The sequence below is a fragment of the Miscanthus floridulus genome, chromosome 1, assembly GCF_019320115.1.
Source record: "Miscanthus floridulus cultivar M001 chromosome 1, ASM1932011v1, whole genome shotgun sequence".
Lineage (NCBI taxonomy): Eukaryota > Viridiplantae > Streptophyta > Magnoliopsida > Poales > Poaceae > Miscanthus > Miscanthus floridulus.
This window is the reverse complement of record NC_089580.1, coordinates 33578006-33592717: the sequence shown is the minus strand read 5'-3', so window position 1 is coordinate 33592717 and position 14712 is coordinate 33578006. Positions and strand designations below refer to the sequence as shown.

Here is a 14712-nt window from a genome sequence, read left to right as displayed (position 1 = left end):
AATTTCGAATTAGCCCAATTCACCCCCCCTCTTGGGCATCTTGATCCTTTCAGGACTACCACGCATTGATCAGATAGTAGATTCAACAGCAGGATCTGCCCTATTATCCTTTCTTGATTGCTATTCAGGATATCACCAGATTGCGTTAAAGGAAAAAGACCAGAGCAAGACATCTTTCATCACTTCATTCGGTGCCTACTGCTACAAAACTATGTCATTTGGACTAAAAAATGCTGGTGTGACTTACTAAAGAGCTATCCAAATATGCCTCGGTGATCAGATCAGCGAAAACGTAGAAGCATACGTGGATGACATAGTGGTAAAGACAAAGAACCTAGATACACTAATTGAAGACCTAAAGCAAACCTTCGAAAACCTGAAAAGATGGAGGTGGAAATTGAATCCAAACAAATGTGTATTTAGAGTTCCTTTAGGACAACTACTCGGATTCCTGGTCAGTCATCGCGGAATCGAAGCAAGCGCCAAGCAAATTTGAGCCATAACAGAGATGAGCCCTCCTCAAAGTGTCAAAGATGTGCAGAAGCTAACAGGCTGCATGGCGGCACTAAATCGTTTCATATCAAGACTGAGCGAAAAAGGGTTACCTTTCTTTAAATTGCTAAAGAAGACAGATAAGTTCGAATGGACAGAAGAAGCCAACGAAGCTTTCAAGAAACTCAAGGCATATCTCACATTCTCACCCATTCTCACACCTCCAAAGAAATACAAAGACATGATGCTGTACATTGCAGCAACTTCTACTGTGATCAGCACTGCAATTGTCGTAGAAAGAGAAGAAGAAGGGCGTGTATATAAAATACAACGCCCCATATACTACATCAGCGAAGTACTATCAGAATCAAAAATCCGGTACCCATATGTGCAAAAACTACTCTACGCTCTCCTGATCACTTCACGCAAGCTTCGCCACTATTTTGAAAGCCATAAGATTACCGTAGTAACAGATTTCTCACTAGGAGACATCCTACACAATAGAGACGCAACAGGGCATATATCTAAGTGGGCAGTTGAACTTGGTGCTCTCAATATCGATTTCACTCTACGAAAGGCAATTAAATCTCAAGCCCTGGCTGATTTCATTGCTGAATGGATAGAAATTCAACAACCTATATCGAGTACCATCCTTGATCATTAGAAGATGTACTTTGATGGATCACTCAAGCTAGGCGGAGCCGGTGCATTCATCCTCCTCATTTCTCCAGACGAAAAGCAGCTCAAGTACATCCTTTAGATATTATGGTAAGCTATAAACAATGAAGCAGAATACGAAGCCCTCATCCATGGGCTACGAGTGGCAATTACCCTCGGAATCAAGCGTTTACTCGTATACGGTGATTCAGCAGTAGTCATCAATCAAGTCAACAAAGATTGGGATTACACCAAAGAAAACATGGGTGCTTACTATGCAGAAATATGAAAGCTTGAAAAACATTTTCAAGGATTAGAAATTCTACACATCATGCGTGATTCTAATATAGCAGCAGACAACCTTGCCAAGCTTGGATCAGATAGGGCGAAGGTCCCACCCGGTGTATTCATAGAGGAATTATCAGCTCCCTCTATCAAACAACCCGCTGAGATAACCCCTGAAATCTTAGCTAAAGGCATCCAGATTTTGGTAATCACCACTTCATGGACCTAGATTTTTATTGATTACATAAAAGAGAATGAGTTACCAGAGGAAAAGGAGGAAGCTACCAGAGTTGTTCGCAGAAGCAAGAATTATGTCCTAGTGGGAGACAAGCTCTATAGAAGAGCCGCATCATCAGGAGTACTCCTAAAATATGTCTCATTTGAAGAAGGCAAAGAGATCCTAGACGAAATACACTCAGATTGCTATAGAAATCATGCCGATTCAAGAACACTAGTTGGCAAAGCATTCCGCACTGGTTTCTACTGGCCAACCGCTTTGAAAGACGTAGAAGAACTCGTTAGAAGATGCAAAGGTTGCCAAATGTTCGCAAGACAAGCTCATGTGCCAGCTCACAACCTCATCTACATCCCACCTGCTTGGCCTTTCTTCTGCTGGGGGCTGGATCAAGTAGGACCTCTCAAGAAAGCAAAAGGCGGCTTCGAGTACATCTTCGTAGCAATTGACAAGTTCACCAAGTGGATTGAATTCAAACCACTCGCAAAATACAACGCAACCAAAGCAGTCGAGTTCATCCAAGACATTATGCACCGCTTTGGCATGCCCAATCGAATCATCATGGATTTGGGTTCTCCCTTCACAGCCATAGAATTCCAAAGTTGGGCACAAGACTGTGGCTTTAGAATAGATTACGCATCAGTCGCACATCTAGAGGCCAACGGACAGGTCGAAAGGGTAAACGGACTCATACTAGCTGGATTAAAACCAAGATTGTATAAAGAACTAGTAGACTATGGATCAAAATGGATTGAAGAACTACCCAAGGTTGTGTGGGGGCTACGGACTCAAATAAGCAGAGCTACTAGATACTCACCTTTCTTCCTGGTTTATGGATCAGAAGCCGTACTACCTATAGACTTGATCTGGACATCACCAAGGATAGAACAATACGACGAAGGAGAAACAGAACACACCCAAAGATTAGAACTCGTCAGTATAGAAGAAGTCAGAGTAAACGCCACCCTTCAATCAGCAAGATACCTCCAAGGACTAAGACGCCACTACAACAAGAATACCCAGTCTCGATCATTATAAGTCGGAGACCTAGTACTAAGAAGAATACAATAAACCAACGGACGCCATAAACTACTCAGTCCATGGGAAGGTCCTTTTATCATCACAAAAGTCATCGGACCAGGCACATACAAGTTGATAACCGAAGACGGAAAAGAAGTCAACAATGCATGGCACATCAGTCAGCTATGAAGATTCTACGCATGAAAGCAACTCAAGGGAAAATATGTATACAAGACACAAGAGATCAACGTTCATGATCAATAAAGATAGCGCTCATCAACAACATATGTACTATTGTAACCTATCAATATTCATGATCAATAAAGATGGTTCTTTCTCGACAAACACATGTCTCATTATGGCTTTCCCCTAGTTGTTTCCAATAAGAACAAAAAAGCAAAATGACTGAAAAGACGCCTGAGCATACCGGCCAAGAGCAAAAAAGCTGTAAACATGCTTAAGCCCGCCGATGAGGGTAGCTAATAAGCTAACACCCGAACCAAAAAGTAAAATGGCTGAAAAGACGCCTGAGCATACCGGCCGAGAGCAAACGAGCTGAAAACATGCTTGAGCCCGCTGATGAGGGTAGCTGATAAGCTAACACCCGAACCAAAAAAGCAAAATGGCTAAAAAGATGCCTAAGCATACCGGCCGAGAGCAAAAAAGCTGAAAACATGCTTGAGCCCGCCGATGAGGGTAGCTAATAAGCTAACACCCGAACTAAAAAGCAAAATGACTAAAAAGACGCCTGAGCATTCCGACCGAGAGCAAAAGAGCTGAAAACATGCTTGAGCCCGCTGATGAGGGTAGCTAATAAGCTAACACCCAAACCAAAAAGCAAAATGACTGAAACATGCCTGAGCATACTGGCCGAGAGTAAAAGAGTTGAAAAGATGCTTGAGCCCGCCGATGAGGGTAGCTAATAAGCTGACACCCGAAACAAAAGCAAAATGGTTGAAACATGCCTGAGCATACCGGCCGAGAGCAAAAGAGCTGAAAAGATGCTTAAGCTCGCCGATGAGGGTAGCTAATAAGCTAACACCTAAACCAAAAAGCAAAACGACTGAAACTAAGCCTGAGCATAAATCAGGGCAACTTCAAGACAAGACCCTCTAGCTCCTTATGCCAAATAGCAAGAGGCTCGGGGGCTACACTCAAAAGACCCCAAGAAGCGCCACATGGTTTTGCTTAGAAAAGCACTTGGACAACGCCTGTACCTACTTGGCAAGACCTAAAGGAACAAGGCGAGGCTTCAAGAGCTCAACCATGAAGTTCTCGAGGGCTACACCAGATGCTGATCACATCTCGAGTTAAGCAAAAAAGCTAAGATCCCCGATCCTAAGTCTTTTCAGTACTAACAAGAACACAAAGTTTGTCAAGACAACGATCTACACCAAGTTGTTTCACACGGCACAAACGAAAGCCAGACAAGTACTCGGTAGATCAAGAAAATTTGTCAAATACAACGATCTACATACACCGAGTGGTTTATACAACATAGATGAAAGTCAGAATAGATAGCTACTCAGAGAAAATTCTGATCACTTGGACAACACATTTAAAGAGTAAGCAAGGATTAGACATCCAGACAAAGAAGACATCAACAAAGATAAATGATCTTCATTCAAGAAAGAGTATAAGTATTCTGTTACAAAAGCCGGAGTGCAAAGGTCAATTACATTCAAGCATTGTCATTAGGAGTAGAACATCAATATTAAGGTTATCTACAATCTTCCTGGCTAAGTCATCGACCTTAGGCTCTAACCTCTCAACAACATCGAGGTACTCTTGGCTCTCGGCTTCACCGGCAACCTTGGACAAAGGAAAATCCGGAGAAAGAACCCGGACCTGGGCAAGAACGTTCCTAGTGCAAAGATGGGCACACCTCTTCATGAACTCCTAGAAATGGGTCGGCACGTGGGGAATGAATTGAGCCCAAGAATGACCATCATCCGCTGAAGTCCGGAGGAGACTGGCTATTGACCGAAATGATTTCCACAAAGCATTCTAGTTTTCAGTGGCCATCGCCAACTTACCAGACAAGTCTTGAATAGTCTTTTGAGCCTGCATAAGATCTCTATCAGCCCCATGCCTAATCAGTTTGGCAAGCACGAGTTCTTCCTCAGCATGAGTAATTACCTCCTTAGCCTTGTTGTGACTATTGCAGGCAGTGGTCTTCATTTCCTCAAGACCCTCCGAGAGCTTCTGCTTTTCAACTTGGAGAGCTAGACCAGGCAACAGAAACAAGTTAGCAGAAAGGAAAATTAGAGTACAAAAGAAAAAACAAAAAGTTAGTAGAAAGGGAAGCCAGAATACAAAAGGAAACAAAAAGAACCCGCAATACCTTTGCACTCATTCTTCACAGCATCCTTCTGCTTCTCTACCTCTACCACCCGGGCACAAAGAGTTTTCTCCTCCTTTTGGTGTGTCTGACGCTCGGTCTCCAACTCGGCCCGAAGGAGGTCAAGCTCAGCCTTCAGGGCGCTTACCTCAGAAGACAACTTCTTCTTGTTTTCGGATGAGAAAAAGAAGCCAGTATGATCTCGAGAGAAAGACCGAACAAAAAGAGAGAGAAAAGGCATAAGAAGAAAACAAAGATCGAACATCCAAAGAAAGAACTCCAGAAAAACTCACCTGAAGCTTTTCACCAAAGGAAGTCGAAAGGCCCCCCTAGGCAGCAGTCAACTCTGACAGACGATGGGTGGCGTTGAACTACAGCAACACATCATCGTCCAAACGCTGACTGCTGGTTCCAAGGGGCTGTATCCTGGCGTAGGTAAAGAAGGCAAACCAGGGCTGTATCCTGGGATGCCCCAGCTAACTCCCCAGAAGTACCCACCACCGTGGCCACGGTCACCTCTGGAGCAACAGGATCAACAGCGACAGGGGACCCAGCTTCCCCCACAGCTACCTCGTCGACCGAACATTCCAAGCCCCGAGACTTAGTGCACAAAGGCGAGTTAGAGGACTGAGAAGAAGTCGGCAGAGGGTTAAGGGAAGGTGAGGGTCTACAAAATAATAAGAAAAATCGACGATAAGAATATGAGTTAGGGAAAAACAGAGAGAGAAACAAAGAAGCATAATAAGGAATCACTTACTCAGCTATCTTCTTCTTTATAAAACCAAAAGAAGACTTTAAAGGTGGGACTATGGCAGCAAAGACGTCACCACCACTCTACGGCAGGAGTGGCATAGCCGGTACCGGAACCCTAGAAGAACTCAGCACCGGAGCCCCAGAGGAACTCAGTATCGAAATCCCAGAGGAACTCGGTGCCAGTGCCCTAGAAGAACTTATACCCAACGACTGCTTACTACAAAGAGATCAAGACCAAAGTCAGAACAAAAAGAAGGTTTCAACCACAGGAAAGCAAGAAAACAACTCACCGATGAGTAACAAGGGCAGCATCATCGTCCTCTTCCTCCTCACTCTTGACCAAGGTTGCCAAAGCACCAGCTAAAAAAGGATAAAAGTACTCGGTTCAAGACAAAAACAAAAAAGGGACAGAGCGTATTAATATGCTCACCTAAGAGCATGCTCGCTATAACTGGAGTACCTGGATGAGTACTTGACTAGCGAGACTTCTTGGCAGAAGACAAACCAGAAGAACTTTTAGCTCGCCCCCTCTTTCTGACACTACGAGGGCCTCGAGGAACTAGACGAGGAACATACTCCACATATACGTCAGAAACTATGGAAGAAAACACCAGGAAACATTGTGGTGGTTTGAAACTTACTGGTTAAAGAAGCCCTAGCAAGACTATCCCTAGTCCCCACAATGGCAGGGCAGGCATCAAGGGGGATCGGATCAACAAAATTATGCCCCAAGTCCTACAAAAAGAATAAAACAACAAGACAAGGAAGATTAAGCAAAAAATAGGTACAACAAAAGAAATACAAAAAGTACCCGCACAAAGAAAACAAAAACTTACAACTAAAGGTGGGTTGTTTGCATGGTACTCGAAGACAGTAAGTAGGACAATGCTTGCTCCTTTTAGCATCTTCTGAAGATGCTTGAGTACCTCCTCGTCAGTCAACTCAAGGGCAGGGACCATGCAAGAAGGATCCTCAGCCCTAGAGTACTCAAAACCGAAGTTCTCTCGCTCCTTCAGAGGCTGAACACGACAGCGAAGAAAACTCGAGACTATACCGAAGCCGGTCAACCCCTACTATTTTAGAGTACTTATCCTCTCAAGAAACGGCTGGATCGCTTGGAGCTCGACCGACGTCAGAGGGATCTTTTCCCAACGGTCATTAACCGAGGGACCAGATCTAGAATGAACAGCGAGAGGGGGAATCAAATTGGCGGCGTAAAACTAGTCGGCACGCCAATCCCTCACAGAATCAACCAGGTCATAATTAAAGAATTTGCTTTTAAAACCCTGGCGAAACTGAATCCCATAGCTGCCAAGAACATTGGAGTCTTCACGGTAGGGTTGAGGCTTCAGACGAAAGAAGTGATGGAAGAGAGAAAGAGAAGGAGGAATCCCAAGAAAAGTTTCACAAAGATGAACAAAAACAGAAAGATGGAGAACGGCATTGGAAGTTAGATGGTTCAGACTAATCCCAAAATAACTGAGAAATTAATAAAGGAAGGCAGAAGCAGGAAGGTAAAGTCTAGCACGGATAAAGGAGACGAAAAGAATAATCTCACCAGGACCTGGAGCAGGGACTCGATGCTCGCCTGAAACTCTCCATTCAGCAATATCCTTGCTCTGGATTAGACCATCGCTGACAAGCTCGCGAAGCTGGTCTTCAGTCATTATCGGAGCTGGCCAAGCCTTCTGGGCAGCCCTCATGGCCACAAACTCTTGGTTCTCGATCACGGAAAGTGATGACTCCTTGTCCACGAAGGTTGCCTGGGACTTGCTCGCGGCTTTCTTCCTACCCATGTACTAGCAAAAACAAAAAGGCACTAGGGAAAGACGAGGCTAAGACGACGGCGCTCAGATGATGGCGACAATGGCGGCGGTGGATTTCTGAAGACTAGGGTTTCAAGGCAAAAGCGGAGCAGTAAGAAGGAAAAGACGAAAGGCCTTTAAATAGATTTTACAGCAGTAAAGCACGGCCCACCAGGCCCGTTAAAACACAGTGTGAGAACGTAACGGTCCATTTACTGACACAGCTAAAATGATGGAAGGCACAAATCCACGTAACGGTACAGTTCAACGGACAGATTTTGGACTTATCCATCCAGCAAAACGGCAGAGTTACCATATTGCTGCAAAAAGAACTCATCAGCCATGAAGCAACGGAAGGTTATCCCACAAGGAATATAACAACCTGGACCTAACATAAAGAACTCGGGAATCTCATGGACAACCAGGACATCAGCAGAACAAAGAATGACAACTTAGAAAACAAGATTCTCTCTATTACAAATGACTTCAAAAGATATAAGATTACACATCTCACAAGACCCAACGAACTTGGTACCATGAAAAGCAAAGTAGCAAAGAGGAACCCGGACACAGCTAGGCTCTGGAACGACTACGTGTTCCAAATTACTACTCGGCAGGACAAATCGCCCTCGGCTACACTGTTTTCTTCAAAGGACAGGCGCAGCGCATCCAAGGCGGAAATCAACAGCATGGCGGGACAACATGGAGCAGAGAAGGCCGGCAGGCATCTGTCTACCCAAGTCCGATGTGATGCTGAATATGATGTTGATCTGCACCGAACAATCTCAGGGCAGGCGACGAGGATCAACCCAGAACTGCCAGATGAAGGATCGCATCTCACATCACAAGACTCCCTCCAACTACCGCCACATACTTCCAAGTACAATGCTGTTGCGGGATTAGCCTACCTCTAATCCCTATCACAAGACTCCATCCATCTACAGCAAGGACACACAACAACTACAAAATACGCCTGGGGGCTGCTTTACTTCATAAACTACCATATTCATGACTACAGAGACTTCAGAACAAGCAACAAAACGCTCAATGAATCAAAACAACACTCCAGGAGGATATTTATAGACCGAAGGAGCGGTGCACATGGACCAGGAGCACCAACGAAATAAGCCTAACAAAGTACACAGTGAAAAGACAGAACTCAATAATGAAAGGGAACTCAGGCGTGAAGGAATAATACTCAACAACAAGTATATTCGGGAGAATATACCAATATAGTACAACCCGTGAACAAAAGGCATTTACACTCAACCACCATCATACAACTACACCTGACAACAGCGGACTCTACATCTGAAAGCAGCATACTCTGAAAGCAGCAGACTCTACATCTGACAACAGCAGACTACCAAAGAATATGCTAAGATTTTGTATCTGAGTTCTTTTTGAACAATGCTCAGGGGCTGCAACAGGGGAAGTTTTCAGTTCGTTGAACAACTCAAATTCAAGACCCCCAACTTTTTGTTCCAAATAGCAAGAGGCTCGGGGGCTACACTCAGTGAGTGCACTTTTTTATTAAAAAAGCGCACATCACTCAGAAGACTTCTTCAGAACAGGAATTTTCAAACAGCATAAAGATTCAAGACCCCCAACTTTTTGTTCCAAATAGCAAGAGGCTCGGGGGCTACACTCAGTGAGTGCACTTTTTCTCAAAAGCGCACGACACATAAAAGACTTCTTCAGGGCAGGCGACTTCAAGGCCACATGATAAAAAGAACCCGGACATAGCTATATCCGAGCTCTTTTCAACAAAAAAACCCGACATAGCTAAATCCGAGCTCTTTTAGACAAAGAACCTGGGTATATGCTCGGAGCCCTTCGACGAAGAATTAGGGAGATTTCAAGAAAAGACCCTCAAGCTCCTTGTGCCAAACAGCAAGAGGCTTGGGGGCTACATCCAAATGGGAGTACTTTTTTCTTCAAAAAGGTACACACCACGCGAAGATCTCACGAAGCGCTACACGGTTTCGCTCAAGAAAGCACTCGGGCGACGCTTGTTCCTGCTCAACAAGACTTGAAGGAACAAGACGAGGCTTTCAGAACTCAACCATGAAGTGCTCGGGGGCTTGTCGGTGTGGGACCCACGGGATACCCCGCAAGGAAGGGAGAAGAACTAGTCTAACCAGGATTCTTCCCCTGTAATCTAGTAGTAGTATTATTCTGTAATCCTACTAGGAACTCTCATTGTAAACCGACTATGACTCTGGCCTCCTGACTATATAAAGGAGGGCAGGGCTCCTTGGATCGGGAGTTCAGAGGACAATTGTACAACACAACACTTTACGATCAATCCAACGCAAAGGCTAACGCTGACGGGATGTAGGGCTATTACTCGATCAAAGATCGAGGGTCCGAACCAGGATAAATCGATTGTCTTTTGCATTAACCGTCGAGTTCCGCATACGCTGAAGCCCGAACATACTGCCACAGGGACCCCCGTGGCAGGCTATCGGTGGTCAAACATTGACATTTACCTCCTTGGACAAATGCTTTTATACATTCACACCATATGGGGTTAAAACCTTTCATCCTTAAGGTTTGTCGTACGAACTCAAATTGTAATACCATCATCTCAAAATATAAGGCATGCATGTATTTTAAAAATTTAGCTTCGTTATCTTTGATCAACAACTAGACTAATAGTACGAAAAGTTTGTGCTACAAATGTAGTTGCATTGTATTTGTATTTAGAAATACTCTCTAATGTTTAAAGTTTGCTGTCACAAATGTATGTTGTTAGAGAAGTTAGTAATTAAATTGTAATTTTGAAGAGTATACCAAGTCAACGGTATGCAGCTATGATGTGTCAAACCTCAAATTTTGGATGGGTAAGTTTCATCAATGTAAGAAACTGATCGATTGAGTGACAAATTGATCGCTTTCGTTCCCAACTGTAATCGCTTATGTTGAGGAGTCGAATGAACCTAATAGCAATTATGGTTCAAGATAGCGCAATATTATGCACGGGACAAATTAGGGTCCGTTTGCTGCTTTGTAGGCTGCTACGGCTGCAGCTGCTGCAAATGAATACCTGCACCATATTGTTTCTTGTGCACCAGCAGCCGGCGGTTCCGAACAAGGCGTCAAGGCGTAAGGGTTTTTTTTTTATACGAAGATCAGAATTTAGCAAGTTTGTATATGAGGCCTCGTTCACTTTGAAAAAAAAAGTGAACCCGATGAATAGTACCACTTTCGTCTTATTTAGCAAATATTATCCAATCGTGGACCAACTAGACTCAAAAAGATTCATCTCGTGATTTCCAACTAAACTGTGTAATTAGTTATTTTTTTATATATATTTAATACTTCATACAAGCGGCTAAAAATTATGTGATGGAGAGAGAGTGAAAAAACTTAATTTGGATGGCATCTCAACAGGCCTGAGTCTATATGGGCCTATGCAAACGCCGAATGGATTGTTGCTTGTTCTCTTTTGCCATATCAGCACTCGTTAATCCTTATGCCCGGTGGGCCCTCACGGCCCAATCCCAAAGTCCATAAAATGAAAAAAAAATGCCGCGCCGGCCGTGCCACCGAACTCCCAAGCCCAAACAAAACCCCGCATCGCCTAGAAACCCGCATCGCGTAGAAACCCACGTCGACGGCGACGACTTCTCGACCCATTCCGCGCGATCCCCCTCCTTCCTCCCGCCTCCCGCCAGGCGCCGGATCCACCACCCCATGGACCCCGCACGGGAGCCGCTCGCCGGAGGCGGTGGCCTCCAGCGCCGCGCCGCGGCCCGCCGCGAGGAGCGGAGGGGGGCCACAGGACCCCCCTCCGCCCGGGCAGCGCGCCATCCACGCCGACGTCGACCCGCCGCCGCGGCCGTGGCCCTGGATGCAGAAGCTGGCCATCGTCGCCATCGTCATGCTCGGGTGCCTCCAGTTCCTCCCGGCCACGCACTTCCGGGACCCCAACGACCGCCAGCGCAACTGGATTCGCATTGACGGCTCGCGGAATCCAACGGTACGGTACTGCGCGCCACGCTGTCTCACTCTCTGTGCGAGTGCTTTGTTTTCTTGAACTAGGAATCGCCGAAGCTATGTGCAGTGTATATTAATTAGATATTTGTTCACCAGAATGCTAGGCTTCCATTCCACAATATGCCTTTTGGTCTATGTAAATTTGGAAAACCTGCAAACAAAAATTTAGCACAATTGCTGTAGAATTACGACCTTTTGGACACATATAACATTGTTTGCCGCAAAACTAGAAACTATCTGTTGCAAAACTAGAGCTTTTTTTCAGGCAAAATTGAAAAGTTTAGTTCTACAGCGCACAATGTCAGGAAAGTACTCCGTAATTAGAAGGGCAGGCCTGGTGCAGGTGGTGAGAGCTGTCTCACTGAGTCACCAGGTCGTGGGTTCGAAGCAGTCTCTCCGCAGATTTTGCGGGGGAAAGGCTTGTCTCGGTTTATCCCTTCCCCAGACCCCACTCATGTGGGAGCCTCCGGCGCTGGGTCTGCCCATGTTTCCAAAAGCTGTAGCTCTCTGTGGTGCTTATGTGAAAATAGTTGTAAGTGAAATTTACTTGCATGTTCTCAAAGTTTGGACACTGAAGATGACATCTGGAAACAAAATAGCAACTTCGTTGTTAGTATTGGATCATTGAGGGTCTACAATCATGAATGTTTTGGTGTTAGGTTGCAATTCTGTATTGGGTTCTCTTTTCTACATGGCATGGCTTTGCGGTGACTGTAATTTCACTTGGTGTTTGGCAATGCATGTTAGTCTGGGTTGATATGGGCTTTTGAAAAGAGCTGAATTGACATTAGAAAAACAAATTTCTTAACGAACTACTGATTCTCCTGCAGGATTCTTTAAATATGTTGGAAGTGTAGATTGTCTTCTCTTGGAATAAGCTGTCTGGATCTTCGCCACTCTCGCTGTGCTGACAAATTCCACTCTGTCCAGCTCAAGGTTCTGTATCTTGTGTATTTCAGTAAGAAATGTGATCTTAGGACAATAAGATTTGATTATAGAAAATCTTATCAGTTAATGTACAATCAGTTTATAGGTTATCATGTGCAGGCCACTAGGGCCAATGAGATGGAGCAGCCATGGGCCATGCACAGCAGCATAGTTATTTGCAAACTACTAGCAATGCCACGGTCTGTTCATGCGCTTTCTGTGTTCATGGTTGCCCTAGGATTAGATATGATATTCATAAATAAGATTAGATTGAGTTGGTTTCCTTGATTCTAGAGATTGGTCTCTCAAGAGTCAAATCACCCCAGACATAAGGATATGATTATATCTCTTTTGGTTAAAAAAGAACTAGATCAAGAGTTCCTAATTTCCTATCTCCGTCCTATGCCATTGTGGTGTGGCTGTCGGCTTCAGCATGGTTTGCTGCTTGAATTCATGGACATCTGAAGTATGCTCATGACAGAGATAATAATTTTTTTTTTCTGCATGCCTATTTCAACTTTCCATGTCATGTTGGATAGTTTTTCATCTATGTTGTGCCAGTAATGATATAGAACTAAAATTCGATGAATAAATTATGTCACCAGCATAACTTTTTTCCCTCTTTGTTTGGCAGTGATCCACAAAATATATCTTTCCATTTCTTAATACCTGAAGGAGGCAACGATAAATCATCCTACTACAAGCTAAAGTCTTGCTACCTGATTCAGATCTCACTGTTACTAGGTGAGCACACAAATTAGCGTGACCTTTGTATCTTGTCATTGTGGCCATTCTCATATTTGTGCCCCTTGCAGTCAGAAGCAAATCAAGGACAAGCTAAATGTTGCCACTTCAGAAGGAAACTTTCTTTGGTTATTCCACATGGAATTGTCACCCTTTCTTATTGCAAAATCTCAGTTGTCCAAAAAGAGATATGTTTTATATCGCTGACAGACTCCATCATAAAGGTACCAGGCATCCACTCTATCTATTTACTCAAACCTATCACTGAAATCTTTTGGTCTCCACCTCTCTTTCAAACAAAGCACCCATGGATATGAACAGTAACTCCAGATTTTAAAAGAAACTACTGAGATGCATAATCAAGAGTTTCTGGCAAATAATGGTTTCTCACTGGCATTAGTGGTAACTGTCAGATGATCAACATTTTCAATCATAGCTTTAAAACAATAAGCGAAGCTGTTGAAAACCTTCAATTGATGCACTCAAAAGCAAAACTCCAATGACATGTTAGAACTTGGAAGTGAAAAAAGTGTGCAAAACTAAGCATTTTATCAACAGTTTTGGATTACCTGCTGTGAAATGTCGATTTTTCCCAGTGCACAGGGTAAAGTAGAAGATCTTGGTCGCATGGATTTAGGCAGTTATGCCATCGGCGCTGGCGTAGATTGCAGCAAGCGTCTCAATGATTATATCAGCATGGATGTTCTTAGTGCCATACAAAGAGCAGGAGATGCACAAAGTTGGGTGCCTAAAGAACCCTTATAACAAGGATGCATGCCTACTTGATTTTGACGTGCTCTTGATAGAGCCTCGCAAGCTGGAGAAAAACCTGGTTGCTTCCCATCATGTGGTGGGTTAATGCCATTAATTTAGCCAATCAAAGGTAAGTTAAACTCATGATTTCAATTTCAGGTGTAATACGCTAATATCCAACACAAATGCACATCTTTGAATCATGTCAAAGTTTAGCCACTATATACTCACAACTGTCTTGGTCATGTTAAAATTCTATTCTATTTACAGGGACCAGATTTTGTTGGCCATAACTCTGCCTTCAATGATAAGTACATGAAGCTCCCTTCAAACTGGAAGCGCACAGATGGTGACACTTGATATCCTCAACTTTGATGGACCCAAGAATGTTTGTTCTGAAGATGGACGTCAGCATGAGCAATCAGGCTACGGTGCAAACTGGCAGCAATACCTAAACCAGAAATTTGAAGCCATACTGAACACACCTAAATAACGGCAGTTCACCGTACACAAATTTCCCGTTGTCATCGAGTGGAAGCTGACTTGAGACATTGATATTAACCTGTTAAACCCTACATAGAATGCATATTACTCCAAATACTGTATTTCCGCGTAGCGGAAGCATGCTTTCACTTCCGCATAACATTGAGGATACTAGAGAATTTTGGGGTGTGCGGCTGACACCGGAAACTTTCCCT

At 44.1% G+C, this 14712-nt stretch overlaps 1 pseudogene; it reads left to right on the top strand.

Moving 5' to 3' along the window:
• Nucleotides 1–11287: 11287 nt before the first annotated feature.
• Nucleotides 11288–14570, top strand: LOC136478078 (uncharacterized; annotated as a pseudogene).
• The last annotated feature ends 142 nt before the right edge of the window (nt 14571–14712 follow it).